Source organism: Triturus cristatus, chromosome 1_1, assembly GCF_964204655.1.
Source record: "Triturus cristatus chromosome 1_1, aTriCri1.1, whole genome shotgun sequence".
Classification (NCBI taxonomy): Eukaryota; Metazoa; Chordata; class Amphibia; order Caudata; family Salamandridae; genus Triturus; species Triturus cristatus.
This window is the reverse complement of record NC_140579.1, coordinates 949,572,975-949,600,192: the sequence shown is the minus strand read 5'-3', so window position 1 is coordinate 949,600,192 and position 27,218 is coordinate 949,572,975.

Genomic DNA, 27,218 nt, shown 5'->3' with positions numbered 1-27,218 from the left:
ATTCACCCCAGTACAGAGATCTGGTCCTAAATCCATTGGTTTTTTGCTCACCATGCCATTCAGTTTAGACCCAGCCATATGCAAATCAGTCTTGACCCTGGTCACTATGGGAACAGCCCAGCCCGAACTATCTGGCCAGCTCCTCCCTGGACTGGAAGCAAGCATCCTAGGACCGGTTTCTGGCTGTCAGCCCTCATCAGCCAGGATAGCTTGACTCCAGTGGCAGGTAGAGCACAGGACCCATGTCTGGAAAAACTCGTCCCACACAGGGTGAGAAATGCAAAAAGAACAATTGATGGACAGAATGCAGAACAATGTCATTCATTTACCCCAGTACAGAGATCTGGGATTAAATCCATTGTTTTTCAGCTCACCATGCCATTCCAGTTTGGACCCAGCCATATGCAAATCAGTCTTGTCCCTGCGCCCAATGGGAACAGTCCAGCCCGAACTGCCAGGCCAAGTGCTCCCTGGACTGGAAGCAAGCATCCTAGGACCGGTTTCGGGCTCCCAGCCATCATCAGCCAGGAAAGCTTGACTCCAGTGGCATAGAGAGCATGGGACCCATTTCTGGACATACCCATCCCACTCGGGGTGAGAAATGCAAAAAGAACTATTGATGGTCAGAATGCAGAACAATGTCATAAATTCACCCCAGTACAGAGATCTGGGCCTAAATCCATTGCTTTTTTTCTCACCATGCCATTTCATTTTGGACCCATGCATATGCAAATCAGTCTTGACCCTGCGCCCAATGGGAACAGTCCAGTCCGAACTGCCAGGCTAGGTCCTCCCTGGACTGGAAGCAAGCATCCGAGGACCAGTTTCGGGCTTTCAGCCCTCATCAGCCAGAATAGCTTGACTCCAGTGGCAAGGAGAGTACAGGACCCACGTCTGGGCATACCCGTCCCAATTGGGCTGAGAAATGAAAAAAGAACAATTGATGGACAGAATGCAGAACAATGTCATTCATTCACCCCAGTACAGAGATCTGGGCCTAAAACCATTGTTTTTCTGCTCACCATGCCATTCCAGTTTGGACCCATCCATATGCAAATCAGTCATGACCCTGCGCCCAATGGGAACCGTCCAGCCGGAATTGCAAGGCCAGGTCCTCCATGGACTGGAATCAAGCATCCTAGGACCGGTTTCGGGCTTTCAGCCCTCATCAGCCAGGATAGCTTGACTTCAGTATCATGGAGAGTACAGGACCCACGTCTGGGCATACTCGTCCCACTTGGGCTGAGAAATGCAAAAAGAACAATTGATGGACAGAATGCAGAACAATGTCAGAAATTCACCCCAGTACAGAGATCTGGGCCTAAATCCATTGGTTGTTTGCTCACCATGCCATTCAGTTTAGACCCAGCCATATGCAAATCAGTATTGACCCTGGTCCCTATGGGAACAGCCCAGCCCGAACTTCCAGGCCAGCTCCTCCCTGGACTGGAAGCAAGCATCCTAGGACCGGTTTCCGGATTTCAGTCCTCATCAGCCAGGATAGCTTGACTCCAGTGGCATGTAGAGCACAGGACCCATGTCTGGGCATACCCGTCCCACACAGGGTGAGAAAAGCAAAAAGAACAATTGATGGACAGAATGCAGAACAATGTCATTCATTCACCCCAGTACAGAGATCTGGGCTTAAATCCATTGTTTTTCAGCTCACCATGCCATTCCAGTTTTTACCCAGCCATATGCAAATCAGTCTTTTCCCTGCGCCCAATGGGAACAGTCCAGCCGGAACTGCCAGGCCAGGTCCTCCCTGGACTGGAAACAAGTATCCTAGGACCGGTTTCGGGCTTTCAGCCCTCCTCAGCCAGGATAGCTTGACTCCAGTGGCATGAAGAGTACAGTACCCACGTCTGGGCATACCCGTCCTACTTGGGCTGAGAAATGCAAAAAGAACAATTGATGGACAGAATGCAGAACAATGTCATACATTCACCCCAGTACAGAGATCTGGGCCTAAATGCATTGTTTTTTTGCTCACCATGCCATTCCAGTTCGGACCCAGCCATATGCAAAGCAGTCTTGACCCTGCACCCAATGGGAACAGTCCAGCCCGAACTGCCAAGCCACGTCCTCCCTGGACTGGAAGCAAGCATCCTAGGACCGGTTTTGGGCTTTCAGCCCTCATCAGCCAGGATAGCTTGACTCCAGCTTAATGGAGAGTATAGGACCCACGTCTGGGCATACTCGTCCCACTTGGGCTGAGAAATGCAAAAAGAACAATTGATGTACAGAATTTAGAACAATGTCATACATTCACCCCAGTAGAGAGATCTGGGCCTAAATCCATAGTTTTTTGCTCACCATGCCATTCCAAATTGGACCCATCCATATGCAAATCAGTCATGACCCTGCCCCCAATGGGAACAGTCCATCCCGAACAGCCAAGCCACGTCCTCCCTGGAATGGAAGCAAGCATCCTAGGACCGGTTTCGGGCTTTCAGCCCTCATCAGCCAGCATAGCTTTACTCCAGTGGTATGGAGAGCCCGGGACCCACGTCTGGGCATACTCGTCCCACTTGGGCTGAGAAATGCAAAAAGAACAATTGATGTACAGAATTTAGAACAATGTCATACATTCACCCCAGTAGAGAGATCTGGGCCTAAATCCATAGTTTTTTTGCTCACCATGCCATTCCAAATTGGACCCATCCATATGCAAATAAGTCATGACCCTGCGCCCAATGGGAACAATCTAGGACGAACTGCCAGGCCAGTTCATCTCTGGACTGGAAGCAAGCATCCTAGGACCAGTGTTGGGCTTTCAGCCCTCATCAGCCAGGATAAATTGACTCCAGTGGCATGGAGAGCACGGGACCCACGTCTGGGCATACCCGTCCCACTCGGGGTGAGAAATGCAAAAAGAACAATTGATGGGCAGGATGCAGAACAATGTCATACATTCACCCCAGTACAGAGATCTGGTCCTAAATCCATTGTTTTTTTGCTTACCATGCCATTCCAGTTTGGACCCAGCCATATTGAAATCAGTCTTGACCCTGCGCCCAATGGGAACAATCCAGGACGAACTGCCAGGCCAGTTCCTCTCTGGACTGGAAGCAAGCATCCTAGGACCAGTGTTGGGATTTCAGCCCTCATCAGCCAGGATAACTTGACTCCAGTGGCATGGAGAGCAAGGGACCCACGTCTGGGCATACCCGTCCCACTCGGGGTGAGAAATGCAAAAAGAACAATTGTTGGGCAGGATGCAGAACAATGTCATACTTTCACCCCAGTACAGAGATCTGGTCCTAAATCCATTGTTTTTTTGCTCACCATGCCATTCCAGTTTGGACCCAGCCCTATGCAAATCAGTCTTGACCCTGCACCCAATGGGAAGAGTGCAGCCCGAACTGCCTGGCCAGGTCCTCCCTGGACTGGAAGCAAGCATCCTAGGACCGGTTTTGTGCTTTCAGCCCTCATCAGCCAGGATAGCTGGACTCTGGTGGCAAGGAAAGCACAGGACCCACGTCTGGGCATACCCGTCCCCCTCGGGGTGAGAAATGCAAAAAGAACAATTGATGGACAGAATTTAGAACAATGTCATACATTCACCCCAGTACAGAGATCTGGGCCTAAATCCATAGTTTTTTTGCTCATTATGCCATTCCAGTTTGGACCCAGCCATATGCAAATCAGTCTTGACCCTGCGCCCAATGGAAACAATCCAGCATGAACTGCCAGGCCAGTTCCTCTCTGGACTGGAAGGAAGCATCCTAGGACCGGTTTCGGGCTTTCAGCCCTCTTCAGCCAGGATAGCTTGACTCCAGTGGCATGGAGAGCACGGGACCCATGTCTGGGTATACCCGTCCCACTAGGGGTGAGAAATGCAAAAAGAACAATTGATGGGCAGGATGCAGAACAATGTCATACATTCACCCCAGTACAGAGATCTGGTCCTAAATCCATTGTTTTTTTGCTTACCATGCCATTCCAGTTTGGACCCAGCCAAATTGAAATCAGTCTTGACCCTGCGTCGCCCAATGGGAACAATCCAGGACGAACTGCCAGGCCAGTTCCTCTCTGGACTGAAGCAAGCATCCTAGGACCAGTGTTGGGCTTTCATCCCTCATCAGCCAGGATAACTTGACTCCAGTGGCATGGAGAGCACGGGACCCACGTCTGGGCATACCCGTCCCACTCGGGGTGAGAAATGCAAAAAGAACAATTGATGGGCAGGATGCAGAACAATGTCATACATTCACCCCAGTACAGAGATCTGGTCCTAAATCCATTGTTTTTTTGCTCACCATGCCATTCCAGTTTGGACCCAGCCCTATGCAAATCAGTCTTGACCCTGCACCCAATGGGAACAGTGCAGCCCGAACTGCCTGGCCAGGTCCTCCCTGGACTGGAAGCAAGCATCCTAGGACCGGTTTTGTGCTTTCAGCCCTCATCAGCCAGGATAGCTGGACTCTGGTGGCAAGGAAAGCACAGGACCCACGTCTGGGCATACCCGTCCTACACAGGATGAGAAATGCAAAAAGAATAATTGATGGACAGAATGAAGAACAATGTCATACATTCACCCCAGTACAGAGATCTGGGCCTAAATCCATTATTTTTTTGCTCATCATGCCATTCCAGTTTGGACCCAGCCATATGCAAATCAGTCTTGACCCTGCACCCAATGGGAACAGCCCAGCCCGAACTGCCAGGCCAGCTCCTCCCTGGACTGGAAGCAAGCATCATAGGACCGGTTTCGCACTTTCAGCCCTCATCAGCCAGGATAGCTTGACTTCAGTGGCATGGAGAGCACAGGACCCATGTCTGGGCATACCCGTCCTACACAGGATGAGAAATGCAAAAAGAATAATTGATGGACAGAATGAAGAACAATGTCATACATTCACCCCAGTTTAGAGATCTGGGCCTAAAACCATTGTTTTTCTGCTCACCATGCCATTCCAGTTTGGACCCAGCCATATGCAAATCAGTCTTGTCCCTGCGCCCAATGGGAACAATCCAGCCCGAACTGCCAGGCCAAGTCCTCCCTGGACTGGATGCAAGCATCCTAGGACCGGTTTCCGGCATTCAGTCCTCATCAGCCAGGATAGCTTGACTCCAGTGGCATAGAGAGCATGGGACCCATTTCTGGACATACCCATCCCACTCGGGGTGGGAAATGCAAAAAGAACTATTGATGGACAGAATGCAGAACAATGTCATAAATTCACCCCAGTACAGAGATCTGGGCCTAAATCCATTGTTTTTTTGCTCACCGTGCCATTCCAGTTTGGACCCACACATCTGCATATCAGTCTTGACCCTGCGCCCAATGGGAACAGTCCAGCCCGAACTGCCAGGCTAGGTCCTCCCTGGACTGGAAGCAAGCATCCTGTTGAAAATTGAAATAACGATGTGAGTAAGCATTCACTAAAGACATGAATTCCCCTTTTATGACCGAGTTTCTCCCGTTATGTTGACTAAAGTCTGGACTCCATTTTGTATTGTCATACCTCCACGTGCGTAGCACGAGAAGAGTCCTATCTTCGTGTTAGTTGCTCTTGTAATCTGCCTAGTAACAGTCTATAAATAGTCCCTTTGTCCGTCTGGCGCATGCCCAGACTTGACCACATCTGTTATCAGTTAGTCCTTGCTTGACCATGTTTTCGCGGGCTCAGGAAATTAGTTACTCCACCCACATATTGATTCTGTATCGAAAATGACCATAAAAGGTAATACTCTTTGCCTCATGTTGTATCCACCCACTTGTGAGCCCCTCTGTTGTGTATAAAAGGGGACCGTGTACGCAAGTTCTTTGTGCTACCCTATGCAATACTGAAGAGTGTTGTATGGGTTGTAGGACCACCCTTAAGGGTTAATAAACTTTGTCTTTGTACTTTGCAGTTTCCGTGCCAACTTCCTTGTAGATTCCATTTGCAGGAGAGCGAACCCTTGTGTCCTGCTGGCCTAGCTGGGCCCTATACTCATCAATTGGCGCCCGTCACGTGGGGCTCATCGGCGACTCGGATGCTCGAAGGACTGGTCGTGACGAAGGTGAGGAATTTGGCCGGGGATGTGATCACTGCCAGAGGCACTTTAGTCCTGGCATCCCGAGGTTTTCTTCCTCCCCTTCCGAGCTGACCATCTGGGTGGCGCCGGTCCTCGACTGAGGCCTCTTCTGTCGGTCCTGCCGTGACAGCCGTTTGGGCGAATTTTGGAGCTTGGCAGTTGGAATCTGGACACTCTTGATTGGTAAGAACCGCTGTACGGTACTTGCTCCGAGTTTTTGAAGCCGGGTTTGGCTATTTGAGTTTGATTTGTGATGACCGGTCATATCTTGTATTGATTATTGTGAGAATATATGCGTTGCAACACATATAGGCAGGTAATGTGGAGATATTTCTCCAAAGTTGTTTAAATTTGAACGGCACAACGTTTAAGTGCCATTTTTGATAATACTGCATATTTTGCATTATTTTTGAGCATGCCTGCTTTTAGCGCACTCCGTAAGTGGTGCTGCTGCTTTGGAAACCGGTTAAACCTCGAGGAATCTGCTCCAGCTCCCCCAGAGGGGACTCCTAATAGGGATATGTATGTGAAGCATGGTCTTTCCTCTATAATGTACAGCACAGTATGGAGGAAATACACCAAGAAGGATCCTGAGTTACGATGGCCTTTGTCTGGATCATTTGATATGCGTAAGATTGAGTATGTGGAACAGTGTATGTGTAAACGGCGTGCTCGGCAAGACATGTTTGAATGTGTGCGATTATGGGTGAAGGAAGTGCGTGAGCGAGAGAAACGTGAGAAAGCGCTGTTTGATAAAGAGCAACGGAAGAATGATCATGTGCGAGCACAGGAAGCGAAGCGTCGGGAGGAAAGAGAACAGACGGAGAGACAAGAGAAAGAGCGTAGGCTGCAAGTCTCGGGTCAATATGCTGTCCGTCAGCCACTTTATCCTGTCCTTACTAATCTTGACGATGATTTTTATTTACTAGATCGCTCTCCGCCCCCTTATGTTGGCGCGTCTGCCCCGAGGTCACAGGATTCTGGATCGGCTTCGGGTAAGGTAGACACGCGGTCCATGTTATCGGTTGACCGAATGGGTGAGCTTCGGCAAGTTTCCTTTCGTGCACTTAAGGGCAAGTTATCCCTCGCTGAATTGTTGGACTCTTGGGAAAAGTGGCAGGATAGAGTGAAGTTGTATTTTTTGGGACACTTTTCTGATGAAGTGATTTCTGTTTTTCGGAAATATTCGGCAGTTTTTGAGCCTGATGATGTAGTATTAGATGCTAAAGCATTGCGTAACGGTGTTTTTTCTCCCTCTAAGGCGCCTGATGCGGCTCGACAGCTGTTTGCATTGCGGGACGCGGCGAGTGACCTTAAAGAGAGAGCGCGCCTAAAAGCAGAGGAGGAAAAGCAGTCGGATTTACATGTCGGTGATGACCAATCATCTACCTCCCACTCAGATAAGAGCGACCTAGTGCATGCTAAACCAATGCGAGAGGCGGCACCTTTGTATGTTCCTCCTAAAGGAGCAGGAACTAGTGCGGATATTACCTCCGCCGATGCTAAGGGATATTTTGTGTACAATTGGGTTTATACTCCCTGGCATAGGGCTGATGTTATGGCATTGAAGAATGCATTGCCTGATCCCCGCAAGAATCCAGCGGCCTTTTACGAAGAAGTCGAGGGGGCCTTGAATTCTTGTACTATGACCTTAGCAGATATAGATCTGTTCTTTGGGCTTATTTTACCACCGGATATGTGGCGATCCGTACGGAAGGTGGACGATGTTGCCGCTTTTAAGGCTCGGTGGTCTGAGCTTGAGGATGAGGATAGGGAGAGGAAGCCCGCGCAGAAACCACCTCAGATTATCCTAGATCTCCCCGCTGCTATTTTGACCAAGTTAAAAACAATCATTCCCCCTAAAAAGAGTGACTGGAATATGTTAGCTTCGTGTAAACAGAAAGTTGATGAATCAGTTGCAGATTTCTTTACGCGCTTTGAGGAGACATTTCATGATTTTAGTGGTCAGTCACTTACGGATGATACGGGTCGACACCTCTTTGCTGATAAATATGTGGCGAATTTATTACCGGCAATAGCAGCCCGCCTAAAAGCGAGTGAAAGTTCTTGGTCCACCGCGTCTCCGACAGCCCTCCTGACTATAGCTCAGTATTATGAGCGTCAGGAGCAAGAAGCGAAGGGGCAGGAGGAGAAGAAGTCGAAAGATTTAAAAACGAAGGTGATGTTAGCGCAAGTGTATGGTCCGCCTCGTCGGGGTGTCAATAGAGGTAGGGGAGGATCTTATGGTCCTCCTTTGGGCCGATCTGATTTGAATAGGAATCAATGTGCGTATTGTAAACAATCGGGACACTGGGCCAGAGATTGCCCGGCGTTGTATGCATCGCGTCAGGGGCATAATCAGGGTGGACCGAGAGGTAGAGGGGGTTTTTCTAATTTTAGAGGGAATTCTAATGATCACGCTCGTTTTGAACCTACCGGGCAGCAACGAGATAGACCTAATGTCTTTGATCGACAGAACCAGTACCAAGTGTCAGGGACTGACCGCTCTGGGTACCATGATTCACAGCATGCATAGGAATGCATTGGATGGGGGTTAGAATCAGTTGAGGTGCCGGTTGATCAGAAGGGTCCTTATGTATCAGCGAAGGTTTTGGGTTCTACTGATCAGTTCCTAGTGGACACAGGAGCGACTCGTAGCGCGCTGTCTAAACAATTGGTTCCGAGGGCTCCCCCATCTGGCTTAATGGTTACATCGGTAGGGTTTGACGGTACGCTCTCCCGAAGCCCTCTTTCTCGACCCCTCCCATTCCAGGTTGACTCCCTTTCTGCACCCTGTCCGTTTCTGCTTGCCCCGAACACGCCGGACAACATTATGGGTCTTGATATGCTCAAGCACTTCAGAGCTACGATCCGCTGCTCCCCCGCTGGAGTGCGTGTGATATTGAATGATAATCACCCTCTGTCTGAACGGATGTGTGTGGTTGCAGAGGATACTGTGTTAGCAACTCTCCCTCGTGCTTTGTGGGCCATTTCGGATACCGATGTGGGACAGATGGTGATTCCGCCTGTCCATATTAGTGTCCAGGAGGGGGCGGTGTTACCACGCCTCCCGCAGTATCGTATTTCCCAGGAGGGGGAGGAGGCCCTTATACAGATTGTGCAGGATTTGATTAAGGTGGGAGTAGTGGAGGAAGTTCCCTACAACGTCTGTAACAGCCCAATTTTACCCATCTTGAAGAAGGATACGGATGCCAAAGTTTATCGGTTTATAATTGATTTGAGGGAGGTGAACAAGATCGTGATACCTCAGTATCCAGTGGTTTCTGATATCTCGACGTTGCTCACTTTGGTCCCGCCAACGGCGACCACGTTTTCGGTTATTGATTTGAAAAATGCTTTCTTTTCGATTCCTATTCACCCCGATAGCCGATACCTTTTTGGTTTCACTCTGAATAACAGGTCTTATCACTTTTGTAGAGTTCCTCAGGGCTACACAGAAAGCCCTAGCATTTACAGTCAAGCCTTGAAAAGACAATTGGACTCCTTTGTTTTGCCCGAGGGAGTCGCCCTCATACAATATGTCGATGACATCTTGTTGGCGGCTGACACTCCGGAGCTGTGTGAGAAAAGCACGTTATCCTTGCTTTCCTTTTTGGCATCTCACAATCACAAAGTGTCGAGGAAAAAATTGCAGTTCTGTAGACCAAAGGTGACTTATCTGGGTCACCTTTTGTCTAAGGAGGGGTGTGCACTCACACCAGATCGTATTCAAGTAATTTTGGACACGCCAGTGCCTTCCACGCAGAAGGACGTGCGTGCATTTTTGGGTCTTGTTTCTTTTTGTAGGCAATGGATATTAGGGTTTTCACACATAGCCAAGCCATTGTTAGCCCTTTTGACAAAAGACACACCTATTCCGCTTCCTTGGTCAAATGAGTGTGACACTGCCTTCCAGCAATTGCGACAGGCCGTTTGTTCAGCACCAGTGTTAGGGACCCCTGATTATACAAAACCCTTTTCGCTGTATGTGCATGAGAAAGATGGATGTGCATTATCAGTTTTAGTGCAGATGCATGGCGACAAGCAGCGCCCTTGTGCGTATTTTTCAGCTGTACTTGATCCTGTTGCCCGAGCATTGCCTGGTTGTTTTCGCTCGGTTGCGGCGACAGCTGTGTCAATACGCCAAAGCGAGGGAATTGTGTTATCTCATAAGCTGTTGGTATTAGTCCCCCATGCTGTTGATGCCCTGCTTAATCAGACAAAGACGCAGCATTTGACCAGTGCCCGTTTAACGGGATATGAGCTGACGCTTTTGGCTCCTCATATTACGTTAAAGAGGTGTGTAACGTTAAATCCGGCTACATTGTTGCCGTTCCCGGAAGCTCAGTCTGAGGCACGGAAAGCACATGATTGTATTCTTGTGACTGAAGAACAGACAAAGGGTCGTATTGATCTCCAAGATACGCCCTTTCCAGATGTAGATGGAGAATTGTGGGTGGATGGATCATGCCTGAAGCTACCAGATGGTACGACTTCAGCAACATATGCAATTACCACACTGCAAACAATAGTGGATACAGCACGCATACCACAGAAATCAGCTCAAGCAGCGGAACTGATAGCATTAACACGAGCATGTGAGCTTAGCACAGGATTGTGTGTGAATGTTTATACAGATAGCCGCTATGCTTTCGGAGTAGCGCACGATTTCGGCCTACTCTGGAAGGAGAGAGGGTTTCTAACGTCGCATGGAGTACAAATAATGCATGGAGAGTTAGTTCACAACCTTTTGACTGCATTGACATATCCGAGGAAAGTTGCTATCATTAAATGTAGTGCCCATAAGAAAGTGGTTGATAAAGTCGGAGAAGGGAATGCTTTGGCAGACCGGGTGGCACGGGAGACTGCGATGCAGCCCGGTGCTACTGCCATGTATGTAGTAAAGTCGCAGGTAGAAAGATGGTACGATGATGAGGGTTGTTGGAGAAATAAGCAGATGGATAGATGGAAGTTACCCACAGCTTTTGTACAACCTATGGTTCAGATGGCACATGGGGTAGCACATGTTGGAGCTTCCGCAATTGTAAAATTGCTTACTCAAGTCTGGGAGCATCCAGAGATTGCTAGCACGGCAAAGAGGGTAGTGCAGACCTGCATGATTTGCCTAAGATACAACCCAGGAAAGGGTACTCGAACTCCAGCAGGAGGATTTGCGACACCTACTGCACCCTTTGAGGTTTTGCAGATGGATTACATCCAGCTTGAGCGCTGTAACAATTTGAAGTATGTTCTAGTAGTGGTATGTGCCTTTAGTAAATGGGTCGAGGCATACCCTACGAAAGATAATACTGCAATGACTACCGCCAAGATTCTATTGAAGGAGTTCTTCCCTCGATATGGCGTTTGTAGACTGCTGTGGAGTGATAACGGACCCCACTTTATAGCGGATGTTATAAAGTATGTTCTGAAGGGTCTGGGCATCACCCAGAAGTTCCACGCAGTGTTTCACCCTCAGTCTGCAGGACTGGTCGAGAAGTATAATGGTACACTGAAGCTCAAGATCGCTAAGATCCAAGCTTCGACTTCTTTGACTTGGCCAGATGCTTTACCGCTGGCATTATTGTCAATTAGATCGATACCGCACTCTCGAACTGGTCTTACACCGTACGAGATTGTTTTTGGACGCCCAATGAATATTTGGGGTCCACCACGACCTAAGGCTGTGTATGATGTACCTTGTGTAATGATAAATGATTATCTGGCACAGTTAACGGATAACTTGGGTTCTATTCATCAACAGGTCCGGGAGGCGCTCCCTGATCGGTCCACCGGCGAAGGTCACAGTCTCCGACCTGGAGACTATGTTATGGTGAAGATTTTTGAAAGGACGAACAGCTTGGAGCCGAGATGGGTTGGTCCTGAGCAAGTCCTACTTGCAACGAGGACGGCTGTGTGGGTTTCCAACCGAAAGAATTGGATCCATTCCCTGCACTGTCGCAGAGTGCCGCCCGGATTGGTGGAGCCTGCTGTATTGACCGACCATCGAGAAATTCTGACTGCAGAGAAAGGCCGTGCTGTGGAACCGAACGACACTGAGGAGCTCTTTCCGGACCACGTGATTCCTGGAGGAAGGCGATATCATCTCAGACCAAGGAAGTGAATTCTTCAGTTTCAGGACACGTTGTCAGAACGGCCCTTGGGTTAGTGAAATGGAGAGCCAATGAGGCAAGGGGGGGGGATCAGCCCTGCATTAGTGTAGCGACACCCGTCTTGGCCCGCTGGTGAAGAGATCAACCGCTGCCTAAGGGGAAGAGTTCTGACAACCTTTTAGTTTCAGGAAGATATTGATTTTTCATTCTGACATGGAGAAAAAGAAAATCCTTTGTGCAACAGGTTTTATGTTCACAGTAGCTATTGTTGGGATAACCACATGGTTTGTGGAGGATGTGACTCCTGCTCGAAAGTTACTTGTTTTGACTACTCCAGTGCCTGAGGAGCACTACTTTTATACACTTCCGTATCAGGAGTTGAAGCATCGCCAGTCTTATTTGAATAACACTTTCATCCAGATGTTGCATCATACCCATGTTGCCACCAATGCCACGAACTGTTGGATATGTGGCATGATGCCAGCTCACCAGAAGAAAGGAGGAACTCCGTTTATACCCCTTCCTTTCTCTCATAATGGCTCCTGTAGAGCATGGTACACTTTACTTTTTGCCACCCGGAAACCTACAGTGGGACGATTACTCTTCAGACTTAATAGGGAATGTCATCAAGATAAAGATGGATATCCGCAAGCGAATGGGACAATTTGGGAATGGGAAGAGTATCGACCGGACAATGAATCGATTCCCTATATTTTCACGAACACCAGAGACACTGTGGGGAAAGACCGATTTGTGATTCAAGTGGCACAAGCTCAAGCGGACCTGTGTGTCCAGAGTGTGGGTTATATTCCTGTTGGTGTTAGTGATTGCATCACTATCTTAAATATCGACGGGTTGAATAATAGTACCTTCTTAGCATCCCATAATACCTACTTTGTGTGTGGAAATAAAGGTTATTACCGTTTGCCAGCCGGTTGGTCTGGAGTATGTTATGTAGCATTTCTATTACCTCCTGTATTCTTGGCACCTGCATCTTATCATAAAGATTTGAAGTTGTTGAATAATGTGACTGTAAATAGGTATAAACGTACTCTATCGATTGATGACGTGGACCAAACTGATACTAGCCTGCAGCAGTATATTGATTTTAATTTAGGATTGTTTTTCTTTGTTGGAGCTGCCCTAAATAGTAGGAAAGTTCGAAGGTTAACAAGAGTTGTAGAGGCTGTGACAAATCAAACCGCTGCTGCTCTTGGGAATCTTACGGAAGAATTGCAAATTACTAGAATTGTTGCATTGCAGAATCGTATGGTGTTAGATGTTATGTTAGCTGACCGAGGTGGAGCTTGTAAAATTATCGGAAGTAGTTGTTGCGTGTTTATTCCTGACCACACGCCATCGGTTTATAATGCTATCAATAAACTGCATAAAATTGCAGCTGAAATCCATACGGAAAATGGCGCTTGGACCTTTTCTGGATGGTTTTGGGCATTGATTACCACATGGGGATGGAAGGTTCTAACTGGTCTCTGTATCATTGTAGCAATTCTGTTTTCCTGTTGCATTTGTATCCAATGGGGTCCTTTACTCTGTTCCCTATGTGTGTCACTCTGCATTCCTGATAAGAAAGCTATTGCCAATGTCACTTACCAGAAACATCTGACTAAAGAAATAGAAGAAATGATGAAGATTGATATATACGATGATTATTCTAATAAACCGGATGTCTTCAGTAAATGCTGAAAGGGTCGTCTGTTGAAAATTGAAATAACGATGTGAGTAAGCATTCACTAAAGACATGAATTCCCCTTTTATGACCGAGTTTCTCCCGTTATGTTGACTAAAGTCTGGACTCCATTTTGTATTGTCATGCCTCCACGTGCGTAGCACGAGAAGAGTCCTATCTTCGTGTTAGTTGCTCTTGTAATCTGCCTAGTAACAGTCTATAAATAGTCCCTTTGTCCGTCTGGCGCATGCCCAGACTTGACCACATCTGTTATCAGTTAGTCCTTGCTTGACCATGTTTTCGCGGGCTCAGGAAATTAGTTACTCCGCCCACATATTGATTCTGTATCGAAAATGACCATAAAAGGTAATACTCTTTGCCTCATGTTGTATCCACCCACTTGTGAGCCCCTCTGTTGTGTATAAAAGGGGACCGTGTACGCAAGTTCTTTGTGCTACCCTATGCAATACTGACGAGTGTTGTATGGGTTGTAGGACCACCCTTAAGGGTTAATAAACTTTGTCTTTGTACTTTGCAGTTTCCGTGCCAACTTCCTTGTAGATTCCATTTGCAGGAGAGCGAACCCTTGTGTCCTGCTGGCCTAGCTGGGGCCTATACTCATCAATCCGAGGACCGGTTTCGGGCTTTCAGCCCTCATCAGCCAGGATAGCTTGACTCCAGTGGCATGGAGAGTACAGGACCCACGTCTGGGCATACCCGTCCCACTTCGGCTGAGAAATGCAAAAAGAACAATTGATGGACAGAATGCAGAACAATGTCATTCATTCACCCCAGTACAGAGATCTGGGCCTAAAACCATTGTTTTTCTGCTCACCATGCCATTCCAGTTTGGACCCATCCATATGCAAATAAGTCATGACCCTGCGCCCAATGGGAACCGTCCAGCCCGAATTGCAAGGCCGGTTCCTCCATGGACTGAAATCAAGCATCCTAGGACCAGTTTCCGGCTTTCAGCCCTCATCAGCCAGGATAGTTTGCCTCCAGTGGCATGGAGAGTACAGGACCCACGTCTGGGCATATCCGTCCCACTCGGGGTGAGAAATGCAAGAACAACAATTGATGGACAGAATGCAGAACAATGTCATACATTCACCCACGTACAGAGATCTGGGCCTAAAGCCATTGTTTTTTGCTCACCATGCCATTCCAGTTTAGACCCTGCCATATGTAAATCAGTCTTGACCATCCGCCCAATGGGAACAGTCCAGCCTGATCTGCCAGGCCAGGTCATCCCTAGACTGGAAGCAAGCATCCTAGGACCGGTTTCGGGCTCTCAGACGTCATCAGCCAGAATAGCTTGAATCCAGCGGCATGGAGGGCACATGACCCACGTCTGGGCATACCCGTCCCACTCCGGGTAACAAATGGAAAAAGAACAATTGATTGACAAAATGCAGAACAAAGTCATACATTCACCCCGTACAGAAATCTGGGCCTAAATCCATTGTTTTTTTTGCTGAACATGCCTTTCCAGTTTGAACGCACCCATATACAAATCAGTCTTGACCCTGCGCCCAATGGGAACAGTCCAGCCCGAACTGCCAGGCCAGGTCCTCCCTGGACTGGAAGAAAGCATCCTAGGACCGGTTTCGGGCTTTCAGCCCTCATCAGCCAGGATAGCTTGACTCCAGTGGCATGGAGAGCACAGGACCCATGTCTGGGCATACCCGTCCCACACAGGGTGAGAAATGCAAAAAGAACAATTGATGGACAAAATCCAGAACAAAGTTATACATTCACCCCCATACAGAGATCTGGGCCTAAATCCATTGTTTTTTTTCTAAACATGCCATTCCAGTTTGGACCCACCCATATGCAAATCAGTCTTGACCCTGCGCCCAATGGGAGCAGTCCAGCCCGAACTGCCGGGCCAGGTCCTCCCTGGACTGGAAGCAAGCATCCTAGGACCGGTTTCGGGCTTTCAGCCCTCATCAGCCAGGATAGCTTGACTCCAGTGGCATGGAGAGCACAGGACCCATGTCTGGGCATACCCGTCCCACACAGGGTGAGAAATGCAAAAAGAACAATCGATGGACAGAATGCAGAACAATGTCAGAAATTCACCCCAGTACAGAGATCTGGGCTTAAATCCATTGTTTTTCAGCTCACCATGCCATTCCAGTTTTTATTCAGCCATATGCAAATCAGTCTTGTCCCTGCGCCCAATGGGAACAGTCCAGCCCGAACTGCCAGGCCAGGTCCTCCCAGGACTGGAAACAAGTATCCTAGGACCGGTTTCGGGCTTTCAGCTCTCCTCAGCCAGGATAGCTTGACTCCAGTGGCATGAAGAGTACAGGACCCACGTCTGGGCATACCCGTCCTACTTGGGCTGAGAAATGCAAAAAGAACAATTGATGGACAGAATGCAGAACAATGTCATACATTCACCCCAGTACAGAGATCTGGGCCTAAATGCATTGTTTTTTTGCTCACCATGCCATTCCAGTTCGGACCCAGCCATATGCAAAGCAGTCTTGACCCTGCACCCAATGGGAACAGTCCAGCCCGAACTGCCAAGCCACGTCCTCCCTGGACTGAAAGCAAGCATCCTAGGACCGGTTTTGGGCTTTCAGCCCTCATCAGCCAGGATAGCTTGACTCCAGCTGCATGGAGAGTATAGGACCCACGTTACGTTACGTTACGTTAAAATTATTTGTAACGCGCACTATCACCATCGGTTTCTTGGCGCTCATTGACAGGTAACGTGATCCAGGATGAGAGGGTTAGTCATATGCGGATTGAAAAAGCAGGGTTTTTAAAAGTATGCGGAAACAGTCGTACTTTGGGCAGAGACGGAGTGAAGGTGGCAGGGAGTTCCAGGTGGAGGGGGCCTGGACAGAAAAGCTCAAGCCACCGTGCTTTTTTCTTTTGAATTTGGGGACCTCAAGGAGATTAAATGATGCTGAGCGAAGAACTCTAGAAGGGATGTGACGGGTCAAGCCCGAAGAGATGAACGCGGGGGCTGCATCCGAGAGGGCCTTGAAGGTAGAACATGCCAGTTTGAAAGTGCAACGTTTGGAAATAGGGAGCCAATGCAGACTACGGAGGAGGGGAGTGACGTGCTGATGTTTGGGCTGGCGGAAAATCAGGCGGGCAGCTTGATTCTGCACCAGCTGTAGTCGGTGAAGGTGGCATGCAGGAATTCCCGCGTACAGCATGTTGGCATAGTCGAGCCTGGAGGTGATGAGTGCAATGACAACTTGGGTCAGGGCTTCTTTGGTGAGAAACCTGCTGATCTTGCGGATCCGCCTGAGGTGGAAGAAGCAGGCTGAGGTGACCGCGTTGATTTGCGGTCTCATCGAAAGATCTTCAGAAATGATCACCCCCAGGCTTTTGACTGAGCTCACAGGAGTGGGTGCTGTCCCCAGAGATGTTGGCCAGAAGGTGGAATTCCATGGGTGATTGGGGCCTCCTACCAGGATGAGCTCAGTTTTGGTAGGGTTCAGCTTTAAGTGGCTGTGGTACATCCACTCCGCAATGGTCAGCATGGTGGACTGGAAGTTAAGACGGGAGGAAGGAAGGGAGTCTATGGGAAAATTTAACTGGAGGTCGTCCGCGTAGTTAAAAATTGTGACCGGGGAGTTGCGGAGGGAGGCTAAGAGGGGTTGGAGATACAAATTAAAAAGAAGAGGGGATAGTGCAGAGCCCTGTGGGACGCCGCAGGGAAGGGATGTGTAGGGTGCGGAAAAAGTGAAAAGATGGACGGACTGTGATCGCTTGTGAAGGAAAGATCTGAGCCAGTCAAGGGCCACTCCCTGAATGCCGGCATTGTGGACACGGTCGATCAAGATGGTGTGATCTACCGTGTCGAATGCCGCCGAGAGATCTAATAGGACAAGGGCCTGGGAGGTGTTATTGTCAGCGCCCTTCCTGAGGGTGTCCATGACTGCTACTATGACCGCCTCGGTGGAGTGGAGGGGTCTGAATCCCGCTTGTTGAGGGTCCAAGAAGGAGGATTTCTCTATGAAAGAGCTCAGGCAGCGGGTGACGTAGGTCTCCAGAATCTTTCCTAGGTAGGGGAGGAGGGAAATGGGTCTGTAGTTGCTGAGTATTGTGGGATCTGCGTTGGGTTTCTTTAGGATAGGTAAGACGGCAGCTTGCTTGAAGGAAAGAGGGACCTCCCCAGTAGCAAGAGAGTTGTTAAGTAGTGCTAGGGGGGGGCCTGGACATGCAAGAAAGGCTTCTCTCAGGATCTGCGGGGGGCAACAATCATTGGGGGATCCCGAACTGACTTTGTGAAGGAGTGAGGCGAATTCTTGTAAAGAGATAGGTGGGAACTCCGACAAGGTGCTGGTATTTCTAGGGGGAAGAGGAGGGGGAGTAGGAGATGCCGGGGTCGGGATGTTGTTTTTTATTGTTGTAATTTTCTCTATGAAGTAGGAGTTTAGCGAGTCACAGAGGGTTTGGGTCGGCTGGGGTTGGGAGGTGACCCTATCCGGCAAGGAGAGCTCATTTACAATTGAAAAAATATCTTTCGTTTTGTTGTTTGAGTCCAGGATTATTTGTGAGAAATATGCCGTCTTAGCTGCCAGGATCGATTGTTTATAAGATTTTAAAACCTCAGTGTAAACAAGTTTAAGCTGTGGGTAATAGTGGCGACGCCAGCGGCGTTCAGCTTGCCGCAGGGCAAGTTTGTCCGCTTTGAGTTGGTCCGTAAACCATCGTTGTGCGTCGTGGGGGCGCTTAGCTTTGATCTTTTTTAAAGGGGCAACTTTGTCACTAGCCTGACGTATCCATTCATCAAGTTTGTCAACCTGATCCTCTAGTGAGGTCAAAGACGTGGGTGCAGTAGAAGCCAGTGAGTCGTGAAATTCAGGCAGATTGGCTCTTTTCCAGTTGCGAGCCATAAGATTCTTAATACGGGGGGGAGGACACAGAGTGTGCAGATGTAAGTGAAAGGAGATGAAGTAATGGTCAGACCAGGAGCAAGGGAGAACTGAAGGAGGTGAAATGTCGAGGTTAGATGTCCAGACTTGGTCGAGGATATGACCTTTCTGATGGGTGGGGGTGTGAATGTGTTGGGAGAGATTCATGCCTTTTAGAAGGTCTGTGAATTCCACCGACGATTGGCTTTCATGGACATCAGAAGGCCAATAATTAAAGTCACCAATCACCACGATGTTAGCGTGGTTGATTGCTAGTTGGGCGATAGAGTCGCTGAAGAGTTTGGGAAAGAGAGGCATATAGTCGGGGGGTCTATATACGAGAACACAAATAAAAGACGACTTAGGGGAGGTAAATTTTAGTGCTAAGTAATCAGTTTTAGGGATAGAAGTCACCGTGATCTCGGAGAAGATATGTTCAGAGCGGATGATAGCCGCCACTCCGCCACCAGTCTTCCCCGCGGGCCGGTTGGCGTGCATAATGTAGTATCCCGTAGGGATTGCTACGAGAATGTCGGGGGCTGAGTCTTCAGTGATCCAGGTTTCTGCTAGGAGAAGGATATCGATGGAGCTCTGATGCAATAGTTGGAAGATCTCAAGCTGATGGCGGATAAGGGAACGGGTATTAAGATAGTAAATCAGTAAAGAGGCGGAAATCTGCGGTAGTGAGGGGGAAGGGTCGTAAAGAGAATCAAGTGCCGAGAAGTCAGATGGAACAAATATGCCACATGCCTGAGCCGCTCTGACAGCATGGGCGGGAATGGGTCCTGAGGATTTGAGTCTCAGGAGATCGGAGGAGGAATAAGAGTAAGATTGGGCATTACGACAGGGCCCTGGGCCTGGTCGGCCGCGGACGGGCGCAGACGGGCGCAGACGGGCTTGACTTGTGCGCGACTTCGGCGCGAAGTCGGCGCTCCCGCTGCGCTCGTCCGCTGCGCTTCCTCCATACTGCCATTAAATACTGGGGGGTGAGGGAGCACTAGACCGCTAACCTGCGAAGGTTTCGTGCAGGGCGGAAGTGGTGTCACGAGCAGGAAGTGACGCTCCTCAAGCTGACCCTCCGCACAAACGGCACAGAGCCGGGGCGGAACGGGGTCACGAGGGAAAGGAAATGCAGGTAAGTGCAAGAAGTGCAAATTACAATTTTAAAATGCTTTCTAGGCGTGCTATTAAAATCAGCAGCAAAATACAGTTTTTTAAAAACAGCGTCCACAACAACACACAACCGCAGCCTAGATCGCCGCGTTTGTCAATGGGGCTGGGAGCTGAAAGCGAGGTCTATATACTCTGCAGGCTCGGCAGCACTAGACCGCTAACCTGTGAAGGTTTCGTGCAGGGCGGAAGTGGTGTCACGAGCAGGAAGTGACGCTCCTCAAGCTGACCCTCCGCACAAACGGCACAGAGCCGGGGCGGAACGGGGTCATGAGGGAAAGGAAATGCAGGTAAGTGCAAGAAGTGCAAATTACAATTTTAAAATGCTTTCTAGGCGTGCTATTAAAATCAGCAGCAAATACAGTTTTTTAAAAACAGCGTCCACAACAACACACAACCGCAGCCTAGATCGCCGCGTTTGTCAATGGGGCTGGGAGCTGAAAGCGAGGTCTATATACTCTGCAGGCTCGGCAGCACTAGACCGCTAACCTGCGAAGGTTTCGTGCAGGGCGGAAGTGGTGTCACGAGCAGGAAGTGACGCTCCTCAAGCTGACCCTCTGCACAAACGGCACAGAGCCGGGGCGGAACGGGGTCACGAGGGAAAGGAAATGCAGGTAAGTGCAAGAAGTGCAAATTACAATTTTAAAATGCTTTCTAGGCGTGCTATTAAAATCAGCAGCAAAATACAGTTTTTTTAAAACAGCGTCCACAACAACACACAACCGCAGCCTAGATCGCCGCGTCTGGGCATACTCGTCCCACTTGGGCTGAGAAATGCAAAAAGAACAATTGATGTACAGAATTTAGAACAATGTCATACATTCACCCCAGTAGAGAGATCTGGGCCTAAATCCATAGTTTTTTTGATCACCATGCCATTCCAAATTGGACCCATCCATATGCAAATCAGTCATGACCCTGCGCCCAATGGGAACAATCCAGGACGAACTGCCAGGCCAGTTCCTCTCTGGACTGGAAGCAAGCATCCTAGGACCAGTGTTGGGCTTTCAGCCCTCATCAGCCAGGATAACTTGACTCCAGTGGCATGGAGAGCACGGGACCCACGTCTGGGCATACCCGTCCCACTCGGGATGAGAAATGCAAAAAGAACAATTGATGGACAGGATGCAGAACAATGTCATACATTCACCCCAGTACAGAGATCTGGTCCTAAATCCATTGTTTTTTTGCTTACCATGCCATTCCAGTTTGGACCCAGCCATATTGAAATCAGTCTTGACCCTGCGCCCAATGGGAACAATCCAGGACGAACTGCCAGGCCAGTTCCTCTCTGGACTGGAAGCAAGCATCCTAGGACCAGTGTTGGGCTTTCAGCCCTCATCAGCCAGGATAACTTGACTCCAGTGGCATGGAGAGCACGGGACCCACGTCTGGGCATACCCGTCCCACTCGGGATGAGAAATGCAAAAAGAACAATTGATGGACAGGATGCAGAACAATGTCATACATTCACCCCAGTACAGAGATCTGGTCCTAAATCCATTGTTTTTTTGCTCACCATGCCATTCCAGTTTGGACCCAGCCCTATGCAAATCAGTCTTGACCCTGCACCCAATGGGAACAGTGCAGCCCGAACTGCCTGGCCAGGTCCTCCCTGGACTGGAAGCAAGCATCCTAGGACCGGTTTTGAGCTCTCAGCCCTCATCAGCCAGGATAGGTGGACTCTGGTGACAAGGAAAGCACAGGACCCACGTCTGGGCATACCCGTCCCCCTCGGGGTGACAAATGCAAAAAGAACAATTGATGGACAGAATGTAGAACAATGTCATACATTCACCCCAGTACAGAGATCTGGGCCTAAATCCATTGTTTTTTTGCTCATCATGCCATTCCAGTTTGGACCCAGCCATATGCAAATCAGTCTTGACCCTGCGCCCAATGGAAACAATCCAGCATGAACTGCCAGGCCAGTTCCTCTCTGGACTGGAAGGAAGCATCCTAGCACCGGTTTCGGGCTTTCAGCCCTCTTCAGCCAGGATAGCTTGACTCCAGTGGAATGGAGAGCACGGGACCCATGTCTGGGTATACCCGTCCCACTAGGGGTGAGAAATGCAAAAAGAATAATTGATGGGCAGGATGCAGAACAATGTCATACATTCACCCCAGTACAGAGATCTGGTCCTAAATCCATTGTTTTTTTGCTTACCATGCCATTCCAGTTTGGACCCAGCCATATTGAAATCAGTCTTGACCCTGCGGCACCCAATGGGAACAATCCAGGACGAACTGCCAGGCCAGTTCCTCTCTGGACTGGAAGCTAGCATCCTAGGACCAGTAGTGAGCTTTCAGCCCTCATCAGCCAGGATAACTTGACTCCAGTGGCATGGAGAGCACGGGACCCACGTCTGGGCATACCCGTCCCACTCGGGGTGAGAAATGCAAAAAGAACAATTGATGGGCAGGATGCAGAACAATGTCATACATTCACCCCAGTACAGAGATCTGGTCCTAAATCCATTGTTTTTTTGCTCACCATGCGATTCCAGTTTGGACCCAGCCCTATGCAAATCAGTCTTGACCCTGCACCCAATGGGAACAGTGCAGCCCGAACTGCCTGGCCAGGTCCTCCCTGGACTGGAAGCAAGCATCCTAGGACTGGTTTTGTGCTTTCAGCCCTGATCAGCCAGGATAGCTGGACTCTGGTGGCAAGGAAAGCACAGGACCCACGTCTGGGCATAGCCGTCCCCCTCGGGTTGAGAAATGCAAAAAGAACAATTGATGGACAGAATGTAGAACAATGTCATACATTCACTCCAGTACAGAGATCTGGGCCTAAATCCATTGTTTTTTTGCTCATCATGCCATTCCAGTTTGGACCCAGCCATATGCAAATCAGTCTTGACCCTGCACCCAATGGGAACAGCCCAGCCCGAACTGCCAGGCCAGCTCCTCCCTGGACTGGAAGCAAGCATCATAGGACCGGTTTCGCGCTTTCAGCCCTCATCAGCCAGGATAGCTTGACTCCAGTGGCATGGAGAGCACAAGACCCATGTCTGGGCATACCCGTCCTAGACAGGATGAGAAATGCAAAAAGAACAATTGATGGACAGAATGCAGAACAATGTCATACATTCACCCCAGTATAGAGATCTGGGCCTAAAACCATTGTTTTTCTGCTCACCATGCCATTCCAGTTTGGACCCAGCCATATGCAAATCAGTCTTGTCCCTGCGCCCAATGGGAACAGTCCATCCCGAACTGTCAGGCCAAGTCCTCCCTGGACTGGATGCAAGCATCCTAGGACCGGTTTCCGGCATTTAGTCCTCATCAGCCAGGATAGCTTGACTCCAGTGGCATAGAGAGCATGGGACCCATTTCTGGACATACCCATCCCACTCGGGGTGGGAAATGCAAAAAGAACTATTGATGGACAGAATGCAGAACAATGTCATAAATTTACCCCAGTACAGAGATCTGGGCCTAAATCCATTGTTTTTTTGCTCACCGTGCCATTCCAGTTTGGACCCACGCATCTGCAAATCAGTCTTGACCCTGCGCCCAATGGGAACAGTCCAGCCCGAACTGCCAGGCTAGGTCCTCCCTGGACTGGAAGCAAGCATCCGAGAACCGGTTTCGGGCTTTCAGCCATCATCAGCCAGGATAGCTTGACTCCAGTGGCATGGAGAGTACAGGACCCACGTCTGGGCATACCCGTCCCACTTGGGCTGAGAAATGCAAAAAGAACAATTGATGGACAGAATGCAGAACAATGTCATTCATTCACCCCAGTACAGAGATCTGGGCCTAAATCCATGTTTTTTTTGCTCATCATGCCATTCCAGTTCGGGCCCAGCCATATGCAAATCAGTCTTGACCCTGCCCCCAATGGGAACAGTCCAGCCCGAACAGCCAAGCCACGTCCTCCCTGGAATGGAAGCAAGCATCCTAGGACCGGTTTCGGCCTTTCAGCCCTCATCAGCCAGCATAGCTTTACTCCAGTGGTATGGAGAACCCGGGACCCACGTCTGGGCATACCCATCCTACTCGGGGTGAAAAATGCAAAAACAACAATTGATGGACAGAATGCAGAACAAAGTCATACATTCACCCCAGTACAGAGATCTGGGCCTAAATCCATTGTTTTTTTGCTCACCATGCCATTCCAGTTTCGACCCAGCCATATGCAAATCAGTCTTGACCCTGCGCCCAATGGGAACAATCCAGGAGAAACTGCCAGTCCAGTTCCTCCCTGGACTGGATGCAAGCATCCTAGGAGGGGTTTCGGGCTTTCAGCCCTCATCAGCCAGGATAGCTTGACTCCAGTGGCATGGAGAGCACGGGACCCACGTCTGGGCATACCCGTCCCACTCGGGTGAGAAATGCAAAAAGAAGAGTTGATGGTCAGAATGCAGAACAATGTCAGAAATTCACCCCAGTACAGAGATGTGGGCCTAAATCCATTGGTTTTTTGCTCACCATGCCATTCAGTTTGGACCCAGCCATATGCAAATCAGTCTTGACCCTGCTCCCAATGGGAACAGCCCAGCCCGAACTACCAGGCCAGCTCCTCCCTGTACTGGAAGCAAGCATCCTAGGAACGGTTTCGGGCTTTCAGCCCTCATCAGCCAGGATGGCTTGACTCCAGTGGCACGGAGAGCACAGGACCCATGTCTGGGCATACCCGTCCCACTTGGGCTGGGAAATGCAAAAAGAACAATTGATGAACAGAATGCAGACCAATGTCGTACGTTCACTCCAGGACAGAGATCTGGGCCTAAATCCATTGGTTTTTTGTTCACCATTCCATTCAGTTTGGACACAGCCATATTGAAATCCGTCTTGATCCTGCACCAAATGGGAACAGTGCAGCCAGAACTGCCTGGCCAGGTCCTCCCTGGACTGGAAGCAAGCATCCTAGGACCGGTTTTGTGCTTTCAGCCCTCATCAGCCAGGATAGCTTGACTCTGGTGGCAAGGAAAGCACGGGACCCACGTCTGGGCATACCCGTCCCACTCGGGGTGAGAAATGCAAAAAGAACAATTGATGGACATAATGTAGAACAATGTCATACATTCACCCCAGTACAGAGATCTGGGCCTAAATCCATTGTTTTTTTGCTCATCATGCCATTCCAGTTTGGACCCACGCATCTGCAAATCAGTCTTGACCCTGCGCCCAATGGAAACAATCCAGCACGAACTGCCAGGCCAGTTCCTCTCTGGACTGGAAGGAAGCATCCCCTAGGACCGGTTTCGGGCTTTCAGCCCTCTTCAGCCACGATAGCTTGACTCCAGTGGCATGGAGAGCATGGGACCCACGTCTGGGCATACACGTCCCACTAGGGGTGAGAAATGCAAAAAGAACAATTGATGGACAGAATGCAAAACAATGTCATAATTTCACCCCAGTACAGAGATCTGGGCCTAAATCCATTGGTTTTTTGCTCACCATTCCATTCAGTTTGGACCCAGCCATATGCAAATCAGTCTTGACCCTGCACCCAATGGGAACAGCCCAGCCCGAACTGCCAGGCCAGCTCCTCCCTGGACTGGAAACAAGCATCATAGGACCGGTTTCGCGCTTTCAGCCCTCATAACCCTGGATAGCTTTACTCCAGTGGCATGAAGAGCCCGGGACCCACGTTTGGGCATACCCATCCTACTCGGGGTGAAAAATGCAAAAACAACAATTGATGGACAGAATGCAGAACAAAGTCATACATTCACCCCAGTACAGAGATCTGGGCCTAAATCCTTTTTTTTGTTGCTCACCATGCCATTCCAGTTCGGACCCAGCCATATGCAAATCAGTCTTGACCCTGCCCCCAATGGGAACAGTCCAGCCCGAACAGCCAAGCCACGTCCTCCCTGGACTGGAAGCAAGCATCCGAGGACCGCTTTCGGGCTTTCAGCCCTCATAAGCCTGGATAGCTTTACTCTAGTGGCATGAAGAGCCCGGGACCCACGTCTGGGCATACCCATCCTACTCGGGTGAGAAATGCAAAAAGAAGAGTTGATGGTCAGAATGCAGAACAATGGCATAAATTCACCCCAGTACAGAGATCTGGGCATAAATCCATTGTTTTTTTGCTCACCATGCCATTCCAGTTTCGACCCAGCCATATGCAAATCAGTCTTGACCCTGCGCCCAATGGGAACAATCCAGGACAAACTGCCAGCCCAGTTCCTCCCTGGACTGGATGCAAGCATCCTAGGAGCGGTTTCGGGCTTTCAGCCCTCATCAGCCAGGATAGCTTGACTCCAGTGGCATGGAGAGCACGGGACCAACGTCTGGGCATACCCGTCCCACTCGGGTGAGAAATGCAAAAAGAAGAGTTGATGGTCAGAATGCAGAACAATGGCATACATTCACCCCAGTACAGAGATCTGGGCCTAAATCCATTGGTTTTTTGCTCACCATGCCATTCAGTTTGGACCCAGCCATATGCAAATCAGACATGACCCTACGCCCAATGGGAACAGTCCACCCCGAACTGTCAGGGCAGGGCCAGGCCAGGTCCTCCCTGGACTGGAAGCAAGCGTCCTAGGACCGGTTTCGGGCTTTCAGCCCTTAGCCAGGATAGCTTTACTCCAGTGGCATCGAGAGCACGGGACCCACGTCTAGACATACCCGTCCCTCTCGGGGTAAGAAATGCAAAAAGAACAATTGATGGACAGAATGCATAACAATGTCCTACATTCACCCTAGTACAGAGATCTGGGCCTAAATCCATTGGTTTCTTGCTCACCATGCCATTCAGTTTGGACCCAGCCATATGCAAATCAGTCTTGACCCTGTGCCCAATGGGAACAGCCCAGCCCGAACTGCCAGGCCATGTCCTCCCTGGACTGGAAGCAAGCATCCTAGGACCGGTTTCTGGCTTTCAGCCCTCATCAGCCAGGATAGCTTGACTCTAGTGGCATGGAGAGCCCGGGACCCACGTCTGGGCATACCCATCCTACTCGGGGTGAAAAATGCAAAAACTACAACTGATGGACAGAATGCAGATCAATGTCATACATTCACCCCAATACAGAGATCTGGGCCTAAATAGTTGTTTTTTTGCAAACCATGCCATTCAGTTTGGACCGAGCCATATGCAAATATGCCTTGACTCTGCGCCCAATGGGAACAGCCCAGCCCGAACTGCCAGGCCAGGTCCTCCCTGGACAGAAAGCAAGCATCCTAGGACCGGATTCGGGCTTTCAGCCCTCATCAGCCAGGATAGCTTCACTCCAGTGGCATGGAGAACACAGGACCCACGTCTGCGCATACCCGTTGCACCCAGGGTGAGAAATGCAAAAAGAACAATTGATGGACAGAATGCAGAACAATGTCAGACATTCACCCCAGTACAGAGATATGGGCCTAAATCCA